This window comes from Myotis brandtii, unplaced genomic scaffold (assembly GCF_000412655.1).
Source record: "Myotis brandtii unplaced genomic scaffold, ASM41265v1 scaffold251, whole genome shotgun sequence".
Taxonomy (NCBI): domain Eukaryota; kingdom Metazoa; phylum Chordata; class Mammalia; order Chiroptera; family Vespertilionidae; genus Myotis; species Myotis brandtii.
The window spans coordinates 2668210-2685533 of NW_005359516.1; the positions used below are offsets into that span (position 1 = coordinate 2668210).

The window sequence follows — 17324 nt, forward strand, 5'->3', positions numbered from 1 at the left end:
CCCCTCACCCCCCGACGCCCCCACAGGGTGGTCCACACCTGGGCGGGGGGCGACCTTTAATGCCGTTCTCTCGTTATTTGGAACCGGGAATGGGAACTAAAATGTAGGCATGAAACCGAGGCTGCCGCTCAGTTTAAATTCAGTCCCAGTGGGGGCTGGGCCCCTGGGCCACGGGAGCCCCAGTAACAAAGCACTTGGGGGTCGCTGCCTTAGGGAGCGGGGCGGGAACGGCTGCCCCCCGGCCCCGCGCCCCGAGGGGAGACCAGGAATGGCCTCGTCGGTCCGTGAAACACCGTGTCCCCGAGGCGACCGGGCGGCCGGTGGTTTTTCCCGCCGGCGAGTAGGACGGTGACCCTCAGTTTGCCCCTGGTGGTCACGCTTAGTCTAGAAGGGACACTTATTGTGCCTGGACCACGGCTCGGTCTGTGCGAGGCATTTTACTGCAAACCATCTCATTTTACCGCGATCCTCCGAGGTAGGTGGTATGATCGTTCTCTCTCTCTCTTTTTTTTTTTTTAGCAGATGAATTCACTTAGGCACAGGGAGATGACGTGATTAACTCAAGGTCACAGTGTCAAGGATGGAACCCAGACCTCCTTATTTCCTTATGGGTGAGCACATCTCCAAGTTTTTCTGTACATGAGAATTTTAGAATCTAAGTGCTAGTTGCACGTCCAGGTGGGCTTGTCGTTTAAAGGGATGCCCTCAGGTGACCTTTTGGTGGGGAGTTGCCCCCGTTTGTACGCGTTTGGGGGTTCCCGTGGTTCCGGGGTTGTTTTGGATGAGGCGCCGGGTGAGGACGGGAGGGCAGTGACTCAGCCGCGCGGAGGCCCGGCAGCTGTCAGTCCGGCCTCACCCGGGCCCTCGGCGTCCGCCCGGCTCCAGGGAGCAGCAGTTTCTCTCTGACTCACTCGCTTCCTTCAGCTCCAGTGGCTGTGACTCCGCCTTCCCCACCCCACCAGGTAAAGACAGACAGTTGTACACTGGCGCCAGGCCCCCATTTCTCCGCAAATATTGACAGAGCGTGACAGAGTTAGATACAGTGCAGTCTGTGGGCGCCTCAGTGCAGGGTCATAAATAACCTGTGGGCCCAGCAACACCTGTGCCTCAGCAGGCTCTGCGCGTGGGTGTCCGACCCGGAGCGCAGGGCCTCTGCTTCCTCTCACTCACAGCCCGTCGCCAGCCTCTCCGGGCGCGTTCCCATGGCCGCGGCACAGTCCTGCAGACACCTCCTCGGGCAGGTGCATCACGGCAGCAACCGGGGAAGAGCGCTCAGGCGCACTCTGTGCCGGGCACCGTGCAGAGCTTCATTGTGTGTGAATTCAGAGGTCCCCGCTTTTCAGAAGCACACCACTGTGAGGAGTACATTTTACATAATCACAGACCTCTGTGTACCATGTATAGAACAGAAACAACATTTTTGTAAAATGGTACTTATCCTTTACTACATGCAATATATCCGGGTAATTTTTAAAAAATATGTTTTACTGATTTTTAGAGAGAGAGGAAGGGAGAGAGACATCATCTATCGGCTGCCTCCTGCATGACCCGTACTGGGATCAAGCCCCTCAACCCGGGCATGTGTCCTGACTGGAGTCTGAACAGTCACCTCTTGGTTCATGGGTCGATGCTCAGCCACTGAGCCACACTGCCTGGTGATTTTTGTTTGTTTTGTTAACCCTCACCAGAGGATATTTTTTCCATTGCATTTTCAGAGGGAGGGAGAGAGGGAGAGGGAAAGGGAGGGAGATACATCCATGTGAGAGACACATTGACTGATTGCCTCCCACACCCAATCAGGGCAGGGAGCCAACCCACAACCCTTCTGTGCTCAGGCGGATGCTCCAACCACTGAGAACACTGGTCAGGGCTACTCTGGTGATTTTTATTTTTGCCTTTATGTTAAAAATAGGGGTACATGCTAGTAGCCCTAGCCTGTATGGCTCAGTGGATAGAGTGTCAGCTTGCGGACTGAAGGGTCCCGGATTCAATCCAATCAAGGGCATGTACCTCGGTTGCAGGCTCCTCCCCAGCCGGGGCCCTGGTCAGGGCAAGTGCAGGAGACAACCAATCAACGTGTTTCTCTCACATCAGTATTTCTTTCTGTCTTTCCCTCTCCCATTCTCTCTAAAAAAATCAGTGGAAAAATATCCTCAGGTGAGGATTAAAAATAAAAAAATAAGGGCACATCAAAACTAAAGTGATGAAAAACCCGTTATTAGGTGTTACCAATATGATTAATGTACATATATAATTCCCACAAAACCTCCTGAGTTCAATGTATTAAAAAGCTTGTGGGCCCAGCAACAAATAGGTGCCTAAGCAGGGTTCCATCCTGAGGTGGGAGTGATGTTACTTCCTTTTCACAGAGGTACAGAGAGCTGAAGGATTTCGTCTAAGAAGGTCACATAGCTAGTAAAGCAAGGATTTCAGGCTAGGCAATCTGGGCCCAGAGCGTGAATACTTAACTCCTAAAGTAGAAGTGTTCTCTATAGAGGGCCTTATCTTGTAGGGCAGTGATGGCGAACCTTTTGAGCTCGGCGTGTCAGCATTTTGAAAAACCCTAACTTAACTCTGGTGCCATGTCACATATAGAAATTTTTTGATATTTGCAACCACAGTAAAACAAAGATTTATATTTTTGATATTTATTTTATATATTTAAATGCCATTTAACAAAGAAAAATCAACCAAAAAAATGAGTTCGCTTGTCACCTCTGACACGAGTGTCATAGGTTCGCCATCACTGTTGTAGGGAGATAGTTGATTAGGGAATTAAAAATATTAGTAAATGTTAAAAACTTAAGAGACAACAAAAGGACTAAAATACATATAATCAAGAATTAATCATGATTCAAAGCATCTGCCACCTATTTATTTTCCCTAAAGAAAATTTTATCCATTGGGTCTTTATTCACAAGACTGCCTATCTTAAGTCTTTTATGCTTGAAATATTAATTTCTTACCTTCAGGACTCTATCTACCTCCTCACTTTACTAGTTCTTAATCTGCCCACTTCCTCCTCTTAATTTCTTACCTTCAGGACTCTATCTATCTCCTCACTTTACTAGTTCTTAATCTGCCCACTTCCTCCAGAGTCTTATACCTCCTCCCAAGAATAGCCTCCATTTGGCTGTTTATTAAGTTGTAATATGTTTTGGTATTGATAATGTGTTGTATGGGCCACAGGTACCTCTGGTGATCCTGAGATCTGGCAAAAAGGGCGCTGGACTATTCACTTCTTCAGACACCACCCATTTTACAGATGAAGCCACTGAGATAATGGAGCAACTGACTAAATAGTCACCACCCCACCTCTGGAGCCTCACACAGGACTTTTCTCCTCCCACTTGAGTGGCTGCAGGTTGGTTAAGGGGTTTAACGAGGCTGGGCAGGTGAATCAGGCTTAGACTCTGGAAATTGAACCACAGGATTTATACTCCATTCAGAGGAAGGATTTTTGCTTCCCCTTACCTCACATTGACTTACTATTAAACAAAACCTTTCAAAGTGATATCACATTATTTATTTAATCATCACAGGCAATGTTTCCAGAAAGATATTATTCTACCTATTTTATGGAAGATCCATTTCTGGATCAGAGTAGTGAAGTGACCTGCTCAAGTTTACACAGCTTAGTAGGACCTGAGCTGAGCCTCTTGCCTCCTAGTTGTGGATTGTTCCTTTCCTTTGCTTCTCATGTTTGTGACACTGACTTTGATACATGGAACACCTCTATTTTAAACTCGGAAAGCTTTCCATTCAGTCTTTATTTTTCTGTTTCAGAACATCCAATCCACTTATGTTAAGTTTCTGACTCTTTTGGTTTAAGAGAATCTCTTCCTTCTTATTTTCTAATGTTTACATTTATGGATTTGGGGAGTGGTGGGCATGATTCCTACTCAGTAAGACTCTTGGATTCCCAGGGGGCAGGGATTACATTTTTTTCCTGAACTACCTGGCCCAGTAAGTATACTGCAGCTTTTTCAATTTGCCCTACCAACACACCAGCATTTTTTTTTAAAAAAAACATGGTTTCTTTTTCTCTTCCCTTTTCACATTTAGCTTCCCATTTCTCTTTCATTTAAAATTATAGTAAATTAAGAGTCCTTTTCTCTCATTACTTTCAGAGTGCAGCCCAGAAACGTCATTCCCACTTTGTGTGGATAGTAACAATTTGACTTTATTTGCTGGTGACCCTGCATTGCTGTTATAAGGTCGGTACTTGTTTCCTCAGAAACAGAAGAAATATGTTGGTGTGCCTTACAGAAGTGATGAGATACAGCAACATCCTTGGCCTAAGTTCTCCCAGTTGGGCAAAGCAATGCCCATGGATTCTCCAGGGTCACTCTGAAATAAGGCATGGAGAAGGGAGTACAGAAAAAAGTTAAAGAGGAAATGAGAACAGATAATTAGCAAATGATAAGTATCAAAAGTGAGAAAGGAAAGGAAGGTAAGAAAAGGAAAGAGAAAATAATAGGGCAGAAAAGAGGAGAATACAGGATTGGTGGAAGGGAGGTGACAAGAACAATCCAGAGATCCATTAGCCCCTCCTGTATTGTAGGAAGCATAGGCTGCTGTCTTGAACCAGGAAGAGCAGCTGGTATAATAACTCCTCCTTGAGCTGATCTTGAGCAGCAAATCTCTTTTAATTTTTTTATTTCCAGTATCAGGTGGGGAAAATATTTTTGTTTTTGCTATCAGCTGGGGAAGTGATTAGGTGCCAGTAATTTTAATATCAGCATCAGTTCAATTAGTTTATTAAGGGAAAATGTGCTACAAAATCACATAAGGTATTCCAGGTCAAATTTCATTTTATTCATTCAATAAACACTGATTGTTTGATATATCCCCAACACTAAGGATATTCAAATGAATGAGATCCTGTCCTTGCCTTCAAGATGTTTATGGTCTGGAGAGGGAGATAGACTAGTCAGTAGATTTACAGTTCAGAGTGTTAAAGTGTTAGGATATGAGTAAGCAGAGGGTGCTATGGGCTCAGCGAGGAACCTTGATGCAGTTTTGGAGGGGACCCAGGGATCTAGGCTGCCTAGAGAAGTTAACATTCAGGCTGAGTCCCAAGTTGGGAAATTGCAAGGTGGAGGGCAGGGAAGGGTATTACAGGCAGAGTTCCTTCAGAAGTTATAGCCATTTTAGGAAGGCATGAACGATGTTTGCATGATCCAGTTATTGGTGATGATTGTTCTGCTTCAGAAATGTAGATTATTGAGACTTTACTTGGTAGAGCACAGAGTTAAAGTCCTTATTTTGTAGCAGTAATTCTTTTTTAAGATTAAGACACCAGAAATTTTATTTCCTATCTTAGTGTAAGGACAAAATGTAAATAAATCACAGCTTTTGAGTTAGCAAATGATTGTTAACCTTCTGTGCAGTAAAAGAAAGAAGGTGAGGGCACAACATATCTCTTTCTCATCCAAGTTTTGAATTTGATTGTGTTCTGCTTTGTTTTTAAAGGAGTATGTGGAAATTTAGGGTCTTGGCTAGGATGTTTGAATTAAGGAACAGGGAAATGAGTTGAAGAGTAATTGCTACTTTGTGGCAGAACAAAATAAATACTTTTAAATAGCTGAATTATCTGATTTCGCCTCCTGAGCACAAGCAAGATGTAGTTGGGGACCTTGTTTCAGAGAGACAATTACTTGAACCAGACAAAGCATTTGTTCAACATTATTCACTGTAAAATATGTTGTGTCTAGATTAAGAGCATTGATTTTTTTTTTATGAGACACGGATATATTTGCATTAAACAGAAACCTTATGTGTATTCATAGGCTAATACTGGGATTTTCCTTGGATTAAAAGATAAGTGATATTGTGTAGTAGGGAAGAACATGCTTAGAAAATAACACATAGATCATTCAGTAATCATTTCTCAGTTGTCTTCTTTCTTTCTTTTTTTTTTTTTTAATATTTTATTGATTTTTTACAGAGAGGGAGGGAGAAGGAGAGTGATAGAGAGTTAGAAACATCGATGAGAGAGAAACATCGATCAGCTGCCTCTTGCACACCCCCTACTGGGGATGTGCCCGCAACCAAGGTACATGCCCTTGACCGGAATCAAACCTGGGACCCTTCAGTCCGTAGGTTGACGCTCTATCCACTGAGCCAAACTGGTCAGGGCTGTCTTCTTTCTTGACCTCTGAGTAGCATTTGACACTCCCTCCTTGCACACTAGTTTCACTTGGCTTCCAGGATGCCACTCCGTGGTTCTCCTCTTACCTTACCATCCATCCTTCCTCCTTTTCAACCTCCCTCTCCATCCCCCACCCTTCACTCTTCAGCCTCCAATGATGGAGTACTCAGATCAGTCCTTGGATTCCTTCTCTGTCTATGCTCATTTCCTAGGTGCTTTATTTCAAGACTAAATACTATTTATACCCTGACAATTCTCAAGTGAATGTCTTCCCCTGAACTCAAGGCTTTTATATCCTCGTGCCTACTGGATACCTCCACTTGGGTATCTGATAGCTTCTTGAACTTAACATATTTAAAAAATGGACTCTGGAACTTCTCTCAAACCTCTATCTCTGGCAATTCATCCCCATCTCAGTTTCAGTTGTATTGAATGTATGGTGACCTCTCCCTTGACTTGTTTTTTTCTCTTACTCTCTTCATCCAGTACACCAGCAGGTCCTGTCATCTGTACCTTGAAATAATACATTCAGGATTTGAACACTTCACACTACTTCCTCTGCTACTATTAGAATAGTTTCTAAATGTTCTTCCTCCTTTGCTCTTTTTAAAAATACATTCTAATTGATTTTTTTAGAGAGAGAAGAAAGGAGAAGAAGAAGAGAGAGAGACATCGATGAGAGAGAAACATCATCGATTGGCTGCCTCCTGCTTGCCCACCACAGGAGATTGAGCCCACATAGAGGGATAAGGAGAGGAAGATCTGTATGAATAAGATGGTGTTCCTGCCCTCACGTTTCTTTCTTTTTTAAAAAAATGTTTTATTGATTTTTTAGAGAGAGAGAGAGAGAAGCATCCATGTGTGAGAGAAACATCAATCGACTGCCTCCGGCCCCTCCTTCCCCCTACTGGGGATCAAGCCCGAAACTTGGGCATGCGCCCTGACTGGGAATCTAACCAGTGACCTTTTGGTGCATGGACAGTCCTCAACCAACAGACACACTGGCCAGGGCTGCCCTCAAGTTTCTTAGTCTAAAAAATGATTATTTTGACCAAAACAGTACTGTGTTTTCTAGCAGGATAAAGTAATACATCATTTTGGAATTGGGGAGGTAAGGACTGGTGTGCAAGAGTATGAATGTTTTCAGAGACAAAGTCCTGCTTTGTCAGACTTAATAATTTGCTGAAACTGAAAGAAAAAAATGTGCTAAATTTTCATTGGAAATATTTGGTCTGTATTTAGCTTTCATAAAATTTACAGCAGAAAAAGTAAATTTACATATACAAGTTAAGCTAAAAGTTTTCGAAAAATAAGGTTAGGTATAAGTTTTAAATCGATTGAAATAAAATACAATAAATGCAAAAAAAATAAAAATAATTGCACTGCCTCTTGGAGGGCAGGTTTGATAATAGCTACCTGGCATTACTGGCTTTTAGGTTACAGTTTGTGTTTGGTTTTGCCTTGTTAATAGCAAGAGTTTCTTAAAAATCCCATTATCAGTCTTAGTTATTTTTAGGTACCTCCTAAGAACCTTCTGTCATAGCCACCTCCTCTCAGGATAAGTGCAAGAGTTTACTAACTTTACCTCTTCCATATCTGAAAATTCTTTTCCGGAATTCCTGACTATCCACTTATTAGCCGTTTGGTCTTGAGCCTCAGTTTCTGCACTTGTCAAATAGAGATAATGTGAGGATTAAATGACTAAATAACATGGGTTTGAGACTAGGAGAATGAAAAGAGAAGATTGTAAAGGACAGATAATTTTTTTTAAAGCAAGTACTGTATATTTCTGCTTTATTTTGAAAGAATAATTTTAATAAGCATGTTTCTTTTCTAATGAGAACAATGAAGCTTTTCTTTTTGAAAACAAAGACTAATATATTGCTTTATAGAATAGTTGTTTATAGAAAATATTTCTCTCTACTCAGATGCTTATCCCTATATTGCATGAGAGAAATGAAATGCTAGAACCCCACTCCTTGCTGCCCAGTGAGTTGGTATCTAGAAAGGAAAACAACCATTTTCCTTTATTTATTTATTTTTAAAAATATGTTTCATTGATTTTTTACAGAGAGGAAGGGAGAGGAATAGAGAGTTAGAAACATCGATGAGAGAGAAACATCGATCAGCTGCTTCCTGCAAACCCCCTACTGGGGATGTGCCCGCAACCAAGGTACATGCCCTTGACTGGAATCGAACCCGGGACCCTTGAGTCCGAAGGCAGACACTTCCATCCATTGAGCCAAACCGGCGAGGGCTTTTTTTTTTAGTTGGAGACCGTAAAAATTTGAGAGAGGTTCAAAGGAGTCTATGATGATGATAATAGCAATAATAGTAATGGCTAACCTTGATGAAACAGGCACTGTGCTAAGCACATTTTGTGGATTGTCTTATTTTAACAACATAACAACCATATCAGGCTGGTGCTATGAGAGGTAGAACAGTGTTAGGAGTAAGGAACATAGACTTTGAGGTCAGACGTCTTGCAATGACTCTTCAGCTTTTTTTTTTTTTTAATCCTCACGCAAGGATATTTTCCATTGATTTTTAGAGAAAGTGGAAGAGAGAGGGAAAGACAGAGATAAATATTGATTTGAGAGAAGCACATCAATTGGTTGCCTCCTGCACGAGTCCTGATCAGGGCCCAGGCCAGGGAGGAACCTGCAACCGAGGTACAGTGGGGCCTTGACTTACGAGTTTAATTTGTTCCGAGACTGAGCTCCTTAGAGCTCGTTAAGGAGCTCGTTAACTCAAATTACTCTGTCAACTCAATGCAAAAAATCAGCCGAGAGACAGCTGGTATCTCAAAAAACTCGTTAGTCGGGACACTCGTAAGTCAAGGCCCCACTGTACATGCCCTTGACCGGAATCGAACCCGGGACCCTTTGGTCTGCAGGCCAATGCTCTATCCACGGAGCCAAGCTTTGCCAGCAACTAGCCATGTGGCCTTGGATAAGAAAAGAAAAATACTTCATTTTCCTCATCTGTATCTGTAAAATGAGGGTAATAATAGTACTTCATAAAATTGTTGTAATGATTAAAATAATGTAAGCCATATAAAGTGCTTAGCATAGTGCTTGGCACATAGAAAATGCTCACCAAATGTCAGCTGTTATCGTAATTAAAATAATTGTTATCCTCATTTAACAGATGGAGAAACAAAGCTTAGAGAGAGGTAAGATTTTTTTGCCTAAGTGACACAGTAAATAAATGATGGGATTTGCTCCAAGGCAGCCAGACTTCAGAACTCTTTCTTAACCATTACACTACACCACCTTCATGGGTTTAGGGCAGTGGTTCTCAACCTTCTGCCCCTTTAAATACAGTTCCTCATGTTGTGACCCAACCATAAAATTATTTTCGTTGCTACTTCGTAACTGTAATGTTGCTACTGTTATGAATAGTAATGTAAATATCTGATATGCAGGATGGTCTTAGGCGACCCCTGTGAAAGGGTTGTTCGACCGCCAAAGGGGTCGCGACCCACAGGTTGAGAACCGCTGGTTTAGGGGAAGAGACTGGATAAGAACTGCATTTTGTCCAACCTGAGATAAACATAGATGTAAAAGCTAGGCTTGGGTTTGGACCTCACTAATCTTTATTTGTTATCTTAAGCATCTTATCACCATAGCATGTGCTTGGTTATTCTTTGAGTTGATTCTTACCTAGATCCAAAAAAAAACGAATGAGTGGTGGGTTGATGGTCTTCTCCATAACTAACCCATAGGGTGTTTCCTGGCCAGAAAACAGCTGAATAAACACCTATGCCCTTCCCAGTGCTCTTTGGATTAGAGGTAGAAGCTTGTCTGGTTTCTCTAGTTAGTATGATTTGTTTCTCTTCTTAATAAACCTGGTAATGATGAGAAGTAGAGCAATGTACACGTTGAACACTTTCTATGTGCCACGCATTTTACATGGATTATCTCATCTAATCCTTAAAATAATGCTATAAAATAGTTGCTCTTATCCCTATTTTATAGAAACAGAGAGAGGTTAGGAAACTGGCTTAAAATTACACAGTAAGTGGTACAGCTGGGATCTGAATAAGCAATCTGGCTCCAGCATCCATGCTTTTAACCTCTACACTCTACTCGTATTCCTCCCTTACCTGTGTAAAGTATGGGCCTGGTGGCTTAGTAGGACGAGTTGTTTTTCCCATTGAAAAAATGGGAAGATTTTGAGTGTTGGGCCTGTGACCTTCCTCCTCATTATTATTTTTATTGATTTTACAGAGAGGAAGGGAGAAGGAGAAAGAGAGAGAGACATCCATTAGCTCCTGGTCGCCCTCCACTGGGGATTGAGCCCACAACCTGGGCATGTGTCCTGACCTGGAATCGAACCAGCGACCTTTTGGTGCATGGGATGATATTCAATCAACTGAGCTACACTGGCCAGGGTGATCTTGTCTTTTATTTATTTATTTATTATTATTTTTTTTTATCTTTTTACAAACCCTTGTGTCGAGGGGAGTGATCTTGTCTTGACCCTATCACCAACTTGCCTGGTCCAGAACTTCACTTTTCTCAGCATTATTGTCCACATTCATTAAGCAGATGTGTCGCTCTGAACCATCTCTGAGACAGATCCCTCCTACCTCTGATGTTCTCTGATTGATCATATGAAATGAGGAGAGTAATAGTAGCTCAGCTTCTTGACTTTGAAGCAGTGGTATTTGTGAGGTTTTAGGGAGTCTGCTTTGTGCAGGGAAGATGCCAGAGTTCTAGGCAGAGAGTGAGCTGCCTTCCTGAAGAAGGCAGGTCTGAGCTCTTTTTTGATGATGGTTGCCAAGGGAACATTGCCTCTGGCCAGCAACAGTCAGGAATGCTTTGGTTGAGGATTGGGTATAGATAACTAAAACAAGCAGCACATTTAGGTTTCACTTTCCAAACTACCCCCTACCTCACCAGTCCACTTTCCTTTTCAAGATGCTAGTTTTATATACTTTCTATGTGATAGGCACTTTTTTAAGTACTTTACAAAGTATTATATTACTTAATCGTCATAGTTATATTATGAGATTGGTACTTGTATATTTACAGATAATGAAAGTGAAGCAAATAAAGTTAATACTTTGTCTATATTTACTCAAGTGGAAAGTGGTATCAAATCCACTAAGTTATAATGTCGGGTTGGAGCTGAAAAAAAAAAAGCAGAGAGAGGACTCTATTTATTGGTGGGTTTTGTTTGATTGTTTTGTTTTTGTTCTATTTAGAATGATAGACCCTTGGAGTTGGAAAGGGCATGTGCAGTAATACAGTCAAGCTCCTTGTCTCCAGATTGCCATCCAGTTAGTTACAGGAATGCTTTCTGTCATTCCTTGACAGATGACCATCCAAGTTCCTTTTGAATACTTCCATTGCTGAGGAACTCATCACTTCTTGAGGAGTCCCATTATGTTGTTGAATAGCTCTCATTGGTAGGAAATTATTTCTTGTTTTGAATTGTAATCTAATTAGATAACTTATCCGTTTTAGGCCTGTCCCCTGGAACCATACAGAAGAAATACAATCTACCACATGCCAGTCTTGTGAATGTTGGAAGACATTCTTCGTATTTATTAAGCATATTTACAATTCTCTTTTTTAAAATTTTTTTTAATCCTCACCCTAGGATATTATTTATTTATTTTTAAATATATTTTACTGATTTTTTAAAGCATATTTACAATTTTCTTTTTAAAAATTTTTTTTAATCCACCCTAGGATATTATTTATTTATTTATTTATTTTTAAATATATTTTACTGATTTTTTTTACAGAGAGGAAGGGAGAGGGATAGAGAGTTAGAGGGATATGAGAGAGAAACATCGATCAGCTGCCTCCTGCACACTCCCTACTGGGGATGTGCCTGCAACCAAGGTACATGCCCTTGACTGGAATCGAACCTGGGACCTTTCAGTCCGCAGGCTGACGCTCTATCCATTGAGCAAACCGGTTAGGGCCCTAGGATATTTTTTAGAGAGTTTTGTTGTTGTTTTTTGAGAGAGAGAGTGGAAGGGAGGGGCAGAGAGAGAAACATCTATGAGAGAGACACATCAATTGGTTGCCTCCCTCAGGCACCCCGACCAGGGAGCGAACCTGTAACCCAGAATGTGCCCTTGACCAGGAATCGAACCCATGACCCTTCAGTCCCCAGATCAGTACTCTAACCACTGAGAAAAACAGGCCAGGACTGCAGTTTTCTTGTAGCATCTAAACTTGCATTCAATTCAGATTGGTCGGCACAGAAGCAGTCTCTATCTCTTACTAATTTGTAAGTACAGCCTTACAATAAAATTTATGCTTCTTTTGATTAGTTAGGCACAAAGTGTGGGTCCTTCCCACATTTTGGGGGAATGAATGGATAACGAGCTGAATCTATACAATTGTATATGAGTCTGGAGGTAGTCTCCTACTCTTGTAATCTCTAGGATATCAGGTTGCTGCCCTGTACACAGTCAGAGCTCACAAAATGGCTGGTGGTTTATCCAGGCACTTGATGAAACTGCATTTACTTCATCAAACCACTAGGTGATGAACGACTCACAAACCTAGACTGCCAGGGCCGGTTGTGTACAGGGCAGTTTTTGCCTGTACTCCCAAAGGCCATCAGAAGTCATCTGGTACAACCTCATGAAAAGATTTTTTTGAGGGGAGGGGAAACACATCTGTGTATGCTTTGTCTTTTCCAGCTTTGTTCCAATTTTAAATATTAATTTGACTAGGATACTTCGAGTGATTTTCTTAGAAAAGAGACATGGGTGATACTTTCTAGGTCCTTATATATCCAGTTTTGTTTTGTTTTTTCAACCTTCAGGTATATAAATTATATCTTTTCTGGATTTAGCATTCTTGAATAGTACTAGTCTCTACAAAGTCTGTATGCAGCTTTTTACTGTCTTCAGTTTCTAGTGATACAAATGAAAAGTCCTATGCCAATAGGATACTTTTTTCTTTGTAAGTAATAACCTGTTCTCTCTTTTTGGAAGTTTGTAAATTTTTCTTCGTGCTTTATGTTTCGCCATGATCTCCTTAGGTGTGTGTCTTTTTAAAATAACTCTTGCTTGCCACTTGGTGAACCTTTTAGACTTAAAAACTTAAGTTTTTTTTTAGTTCAAATAAGCTTTATTGCTTTCCTTCCATCTGTTTCTAATTCCTTATTTTATAGATGAGGAAACTGAGCCCAAGGTCACTAAATTAGTTAAAATGAACCTCAAGCAAATAGCCTCCTTTGTGAGTTAGACTTTCATTGTATTGGATATTGCTCTAATGAGAGGGCCATTATGAACAACTTGGAAATCTTTTAGTGAGAGAGGAATTTTGCCAAAGGAAGAAGAAATGATTAAATTAATTATAATTAAAATGTGGTCCATTTGAAGGACTGCAAAATTCCCCAGTTCCCTAGTATCTCAGTTATTGGAGCTACCCCAAAGCTCTAAAACTTAAAGCCAGGAAGTTGATTGAACACTTGGAGAATTAGATATTTAGTTACCAGAAGTTAGATAATCATGGCCATGCCTTATTGCATATATTGGAAAACATAAAAATGGCATCTGAAGGCTTGAAGACAGATACCATAAACTGCCTTATCAGTGGTCTGGTTTCTGTTTTGAGTTCCTGCCTGGGATCCTGTTTTACTGGGAATCACCTATTCCTGGCTCTCTTGATCTTTGGATTTCCCCAGCCCTTCAGTCCCTTTCAGTTTTGAAATGAAACCTACCCCAGAGGGTGAGGTCGGGTACCTGAGAGGACTTTGACAGCTCACACCAGGTTGTTTTCTTTCTAGAGTGCCTGGTATGTGAATGCGTGAGACATAAGGCTCAGCAGACTGTGATATAGACTAATTGGTGATGAATCAGCCTTGCGTAAGACCTAGGCAGTATCGTTTCTTTGGGTAACCAGGAAAACACGTAGACCAAATACATTGTCTTTCACCCTCAGAAAGTTGAAAGTTAAGAGCACAATCTCTAGAGATCTGCCAGGATCTCTCTCTGCCTTTGGTTTACAGAAGGAAAGGCTTTATTCACTATTTTTTCTCCTCATTTGTAGAACCTCTGTTCTTTTCAGGAGATAGCCAAGTTCCTGGCTGCTCCAGCTTTTAAACTTTTATACTGTGCCTCCTGAAATTACTGCTCTGATATGAGGTGACTCTTCTAGATATCCCTAGACATATCTCCACATACTCTGCTCCTGACCCTTTCACGAAATGTAGCTTCTCTTCCCTTTACTGTAAACCTGGTTTCCACCATATTATAGTACTTCACTTAGAATTTTTATAAGTGCAATTGGTTCTTTCTTCAACTTACCCCATACTACTTCCCCCTGATTTTGCCTGACTGTCCCCTACCCCCATTCCCCAGCACTGCAGAGCTGCTTTCAGACTTTCAAATACCTTTTCTTCTTTGACACTTGTGCTGGCCAGCGAGGCTACTTGATCCCTGTGCTTCATGCTGGCATCTATACTCATTCTCCCATGTTTGTGTAGGATTTTGGTGTCTGACCTCCTCTCCTGGGGCTCTGGCTAGGCTAGGGGATTAGTGGCCGGGCTTAAGGAATCAGAATAGAGCATGGAATTACGGGGCTTGGTATTAATGTTACAGATGTGGGCAGGTGGAAAGCCAGAAGATCAGAACATCAAGGCCAGTGTGGGGATGGAAGGGACAGAAAATTTAGTATCTGAAGCAAAGGATGTCCTTTGTAGGCTCCCTATTCTGCCTATTAAAAAAAAATTAAGTTTTTTTTTTTTAGAACAATTTGGTTCATAGCAAAGTTGGGAAAACAGTACAAATTCCCATTATTTTTTTGAAAAATTGCTATTTAATTTTACAAAGAACAGATCTTTAAAAACTCAGAATATTATAGATATTTTGAATATTCCTGCTCCCACATTTTAATTATTTCTATTCCTCAGAGGTAACCTGTTGGTTTGGAGTGTACCTTTTTCTGTATGTTTGTATACATATGTATGAGCCAGAAAAAATTTAAAGTATTATTTTTGTATTTTATTTATTTATACAAATAGGGTTACATTTTATGTATTGTGGTATTTCTGTCTTTGATTCAGTAGTATGCCTTGATAGTATTCCATGTTGGTACATAAAGATACTTATTCTGCCCTGGCCAGTTGCTCAGTGGTTAGAGCACCAGCCCATGGACCAAAGAGTCAAGGGTTTAATTTCAGACCAAAGGCACATACCTTGGTTGCAGATTCCCCAGATCTGGTAGGGGCACATGCGGGAAGCAACCAATCGATATTTCTCTCTCTCTCCCTCCCTCCCTTCCACTTTCCCACTCTCTCTAGAAATCAATGGAAAAAATGTTCTCGGGCAAGGATTAAAAAAAAGATACTTACTCTTTTGGCTACTGTATAGTATTTCATAGAATAAATATACTGTATTTTATTTAGCTATTTTACTATCAAGGGACATTAAGGTTCTTCCAGTTTTTTGTTGTTATGAATGATTCTTGTTGTGTTTTCAGTGTCAGCATTCTGTTCCTAGGCCTTTTTCCCCCTTTTTCTCATATTCTCCCTAGGTGATCCCAATCTCTCTGATGGCTTCAGTTTCCATCTACACATGGATGATGCCCAAATCTCTCTCCAACTACTTTTATGGACAACTCCACTGGATTGTTTTTGCAGACTTGATAAAATGCAGTCTCCTGCTCTTCCCCACTTGCTTCTCATCTAGTGTCCTGTCACATGGTAAACAGCACTATTGACACACATAGTTGTTAGGCCCCAAAGCCTAGTAGTAATTTTTAAGTCCTCCCTTCCCTTTCCACAGTTGACAACAAGCTTATCACTAGGACTTGTCCTCCCCAATATCAAAAAATATTGATGTGAGAGAAACAAGTCAATTGGTTGTCTCCTGCATGCACCCTGACCAGGACCTGGGCCGGGGAGAAGCTTGTAATCGAGGTACGTGCCCTTGACCAGAATCGAACCCGGGACCCTTTGGTCCACAGGCTGACACTCTATCCATTGAGCCAAACCAGCTAGGGCCTCCCCAAGATTTCTTGAGTTCTTCATTCTTTTACTTATGTCTCTCACCTTTGCTTTCCCTCCATCCCCCACTGCAACAGTAACTTGCTCCAGGCTCACTTTGCTCAAGTGTCTAGGAGATCCCGGGACCTTCTTGAATGCTTTCTTTCCTTCTTCATTGTTACTACTCTGTACCTTAGTTTCCTTATTTGTAAAATAGAGTATCTGTGAATATCTGCTTAGGGATGGATTGGCAACTAGTAAGTGCTCTGTGAATGTTAGCTGTTATCATCATCATAGTTGGCTCCTCATTCTCCTCCTGTCTCCTCTCTCTTTTTCCTCCTCTCCCCAACCCCTCCTTGTCTTCTTAGTCTTAATTTTAGTTGTCATTGGCTTCGTTGTTGTTACTGTTGTTGTTCTTCTACTCCTCTTCCTCTTCCTACTCCTCCCCACACAGTCTCCAGTCCTGATTTTATCGTCTCCCACTTCCATTCCATTCTCCTCACTGCAGCCAGACTAAGCTTTATAAAATGTAAGCCCTGGCCAGGCCAGCATGGCTCAGTGGGTGAGCGTTGACCTATGAACCAGGGCGTCACAGTTTAAATCCTAGTTAAGGCACATGTCCAGGTCTCGGGCTTAATCCCCAGTGTGGGGCATGCAGGAGGCAGTCAATCAGTGATTCTCTCATCATTGATGTTTCTATCTTTCCCTCTCCTTTCCTCTCTCTGAGATCAATAAAAATATATTTAAGAATATCCTATATAATAAAAGAAAAACATGTAAATTGACCATCCCTCTGCTACGCTCACCAGCCACTCAGGAGTGAGTATGCAAATTAACCCAACAAAGATGGGTTAATTTCATACACAGGCGTTGGGCGGAGAGCAGAGCTGCAGCTTGGGGGGACGTGGCTCCCTTGGTCGCTCCCCCAAGCTGCCGGGCAGAGAGCAGAGCATTAGAGCCGGAGGCTTGGGGGGACGTGGCTCCCTTGGTCGCTCCCCCAAGCTGCCGGGCGGAGAGCAGAACAGGAGAGCCGGTGGAGAGTGGAGCGGCTTGGGGAACTTGGCTCCCCAAGCCGCCAGATGGAAAGCAGAGAGGGAGAGCTGGCGGCTTGGAGGACTTGGCAGAGTGGGAGGCCGTGGGATGGAGACAGAGCAGGAGCTGGGAGGCCGTGGGATGGAGACAGAGCAGGAGCGTGGGGAGCACCAGG

The 17324-nt window shown here is 42.0% G+C and overlaps 2 long non-coding RNA genes across 5 annotated transcripts in view; one reads left to right on the plus strand and one right to left on the minus strand.

The window, feature by feature from the left end:
• The window catches only part of LOC106726352, a 27048-nt gene extending 17723 nt beyond the window's left edge, over positions 1–9325 (minus strand). The window contains exon 1 of the long non-coding RNA XR_001362414.1: positions 9254–9325. This is a non-coding gene — a long non-coding RNA (uncharacterized LOC106726352). The remainder of the gene's footprint in view (positions 1–9253) is intronic.
• The window catches only part of LOC102252784, a 51344-nt gene continuing 34503 nt past the window's right edge, over positions 484–17324 (plus strand). For all 4 annotated transcript variants that reach the window (XR_001362412.1, XR_313688.2, XR_001362411.1 and 1 more), the window contains exons 1-2: positions 484–611; positions 3190–3364. This is a non-coding gene — a long non-coding RNA (uncharacterized LOC102252784). The remainder of the gene's footprint in view (positions 612–3189; positions 3365–17324) is intronic.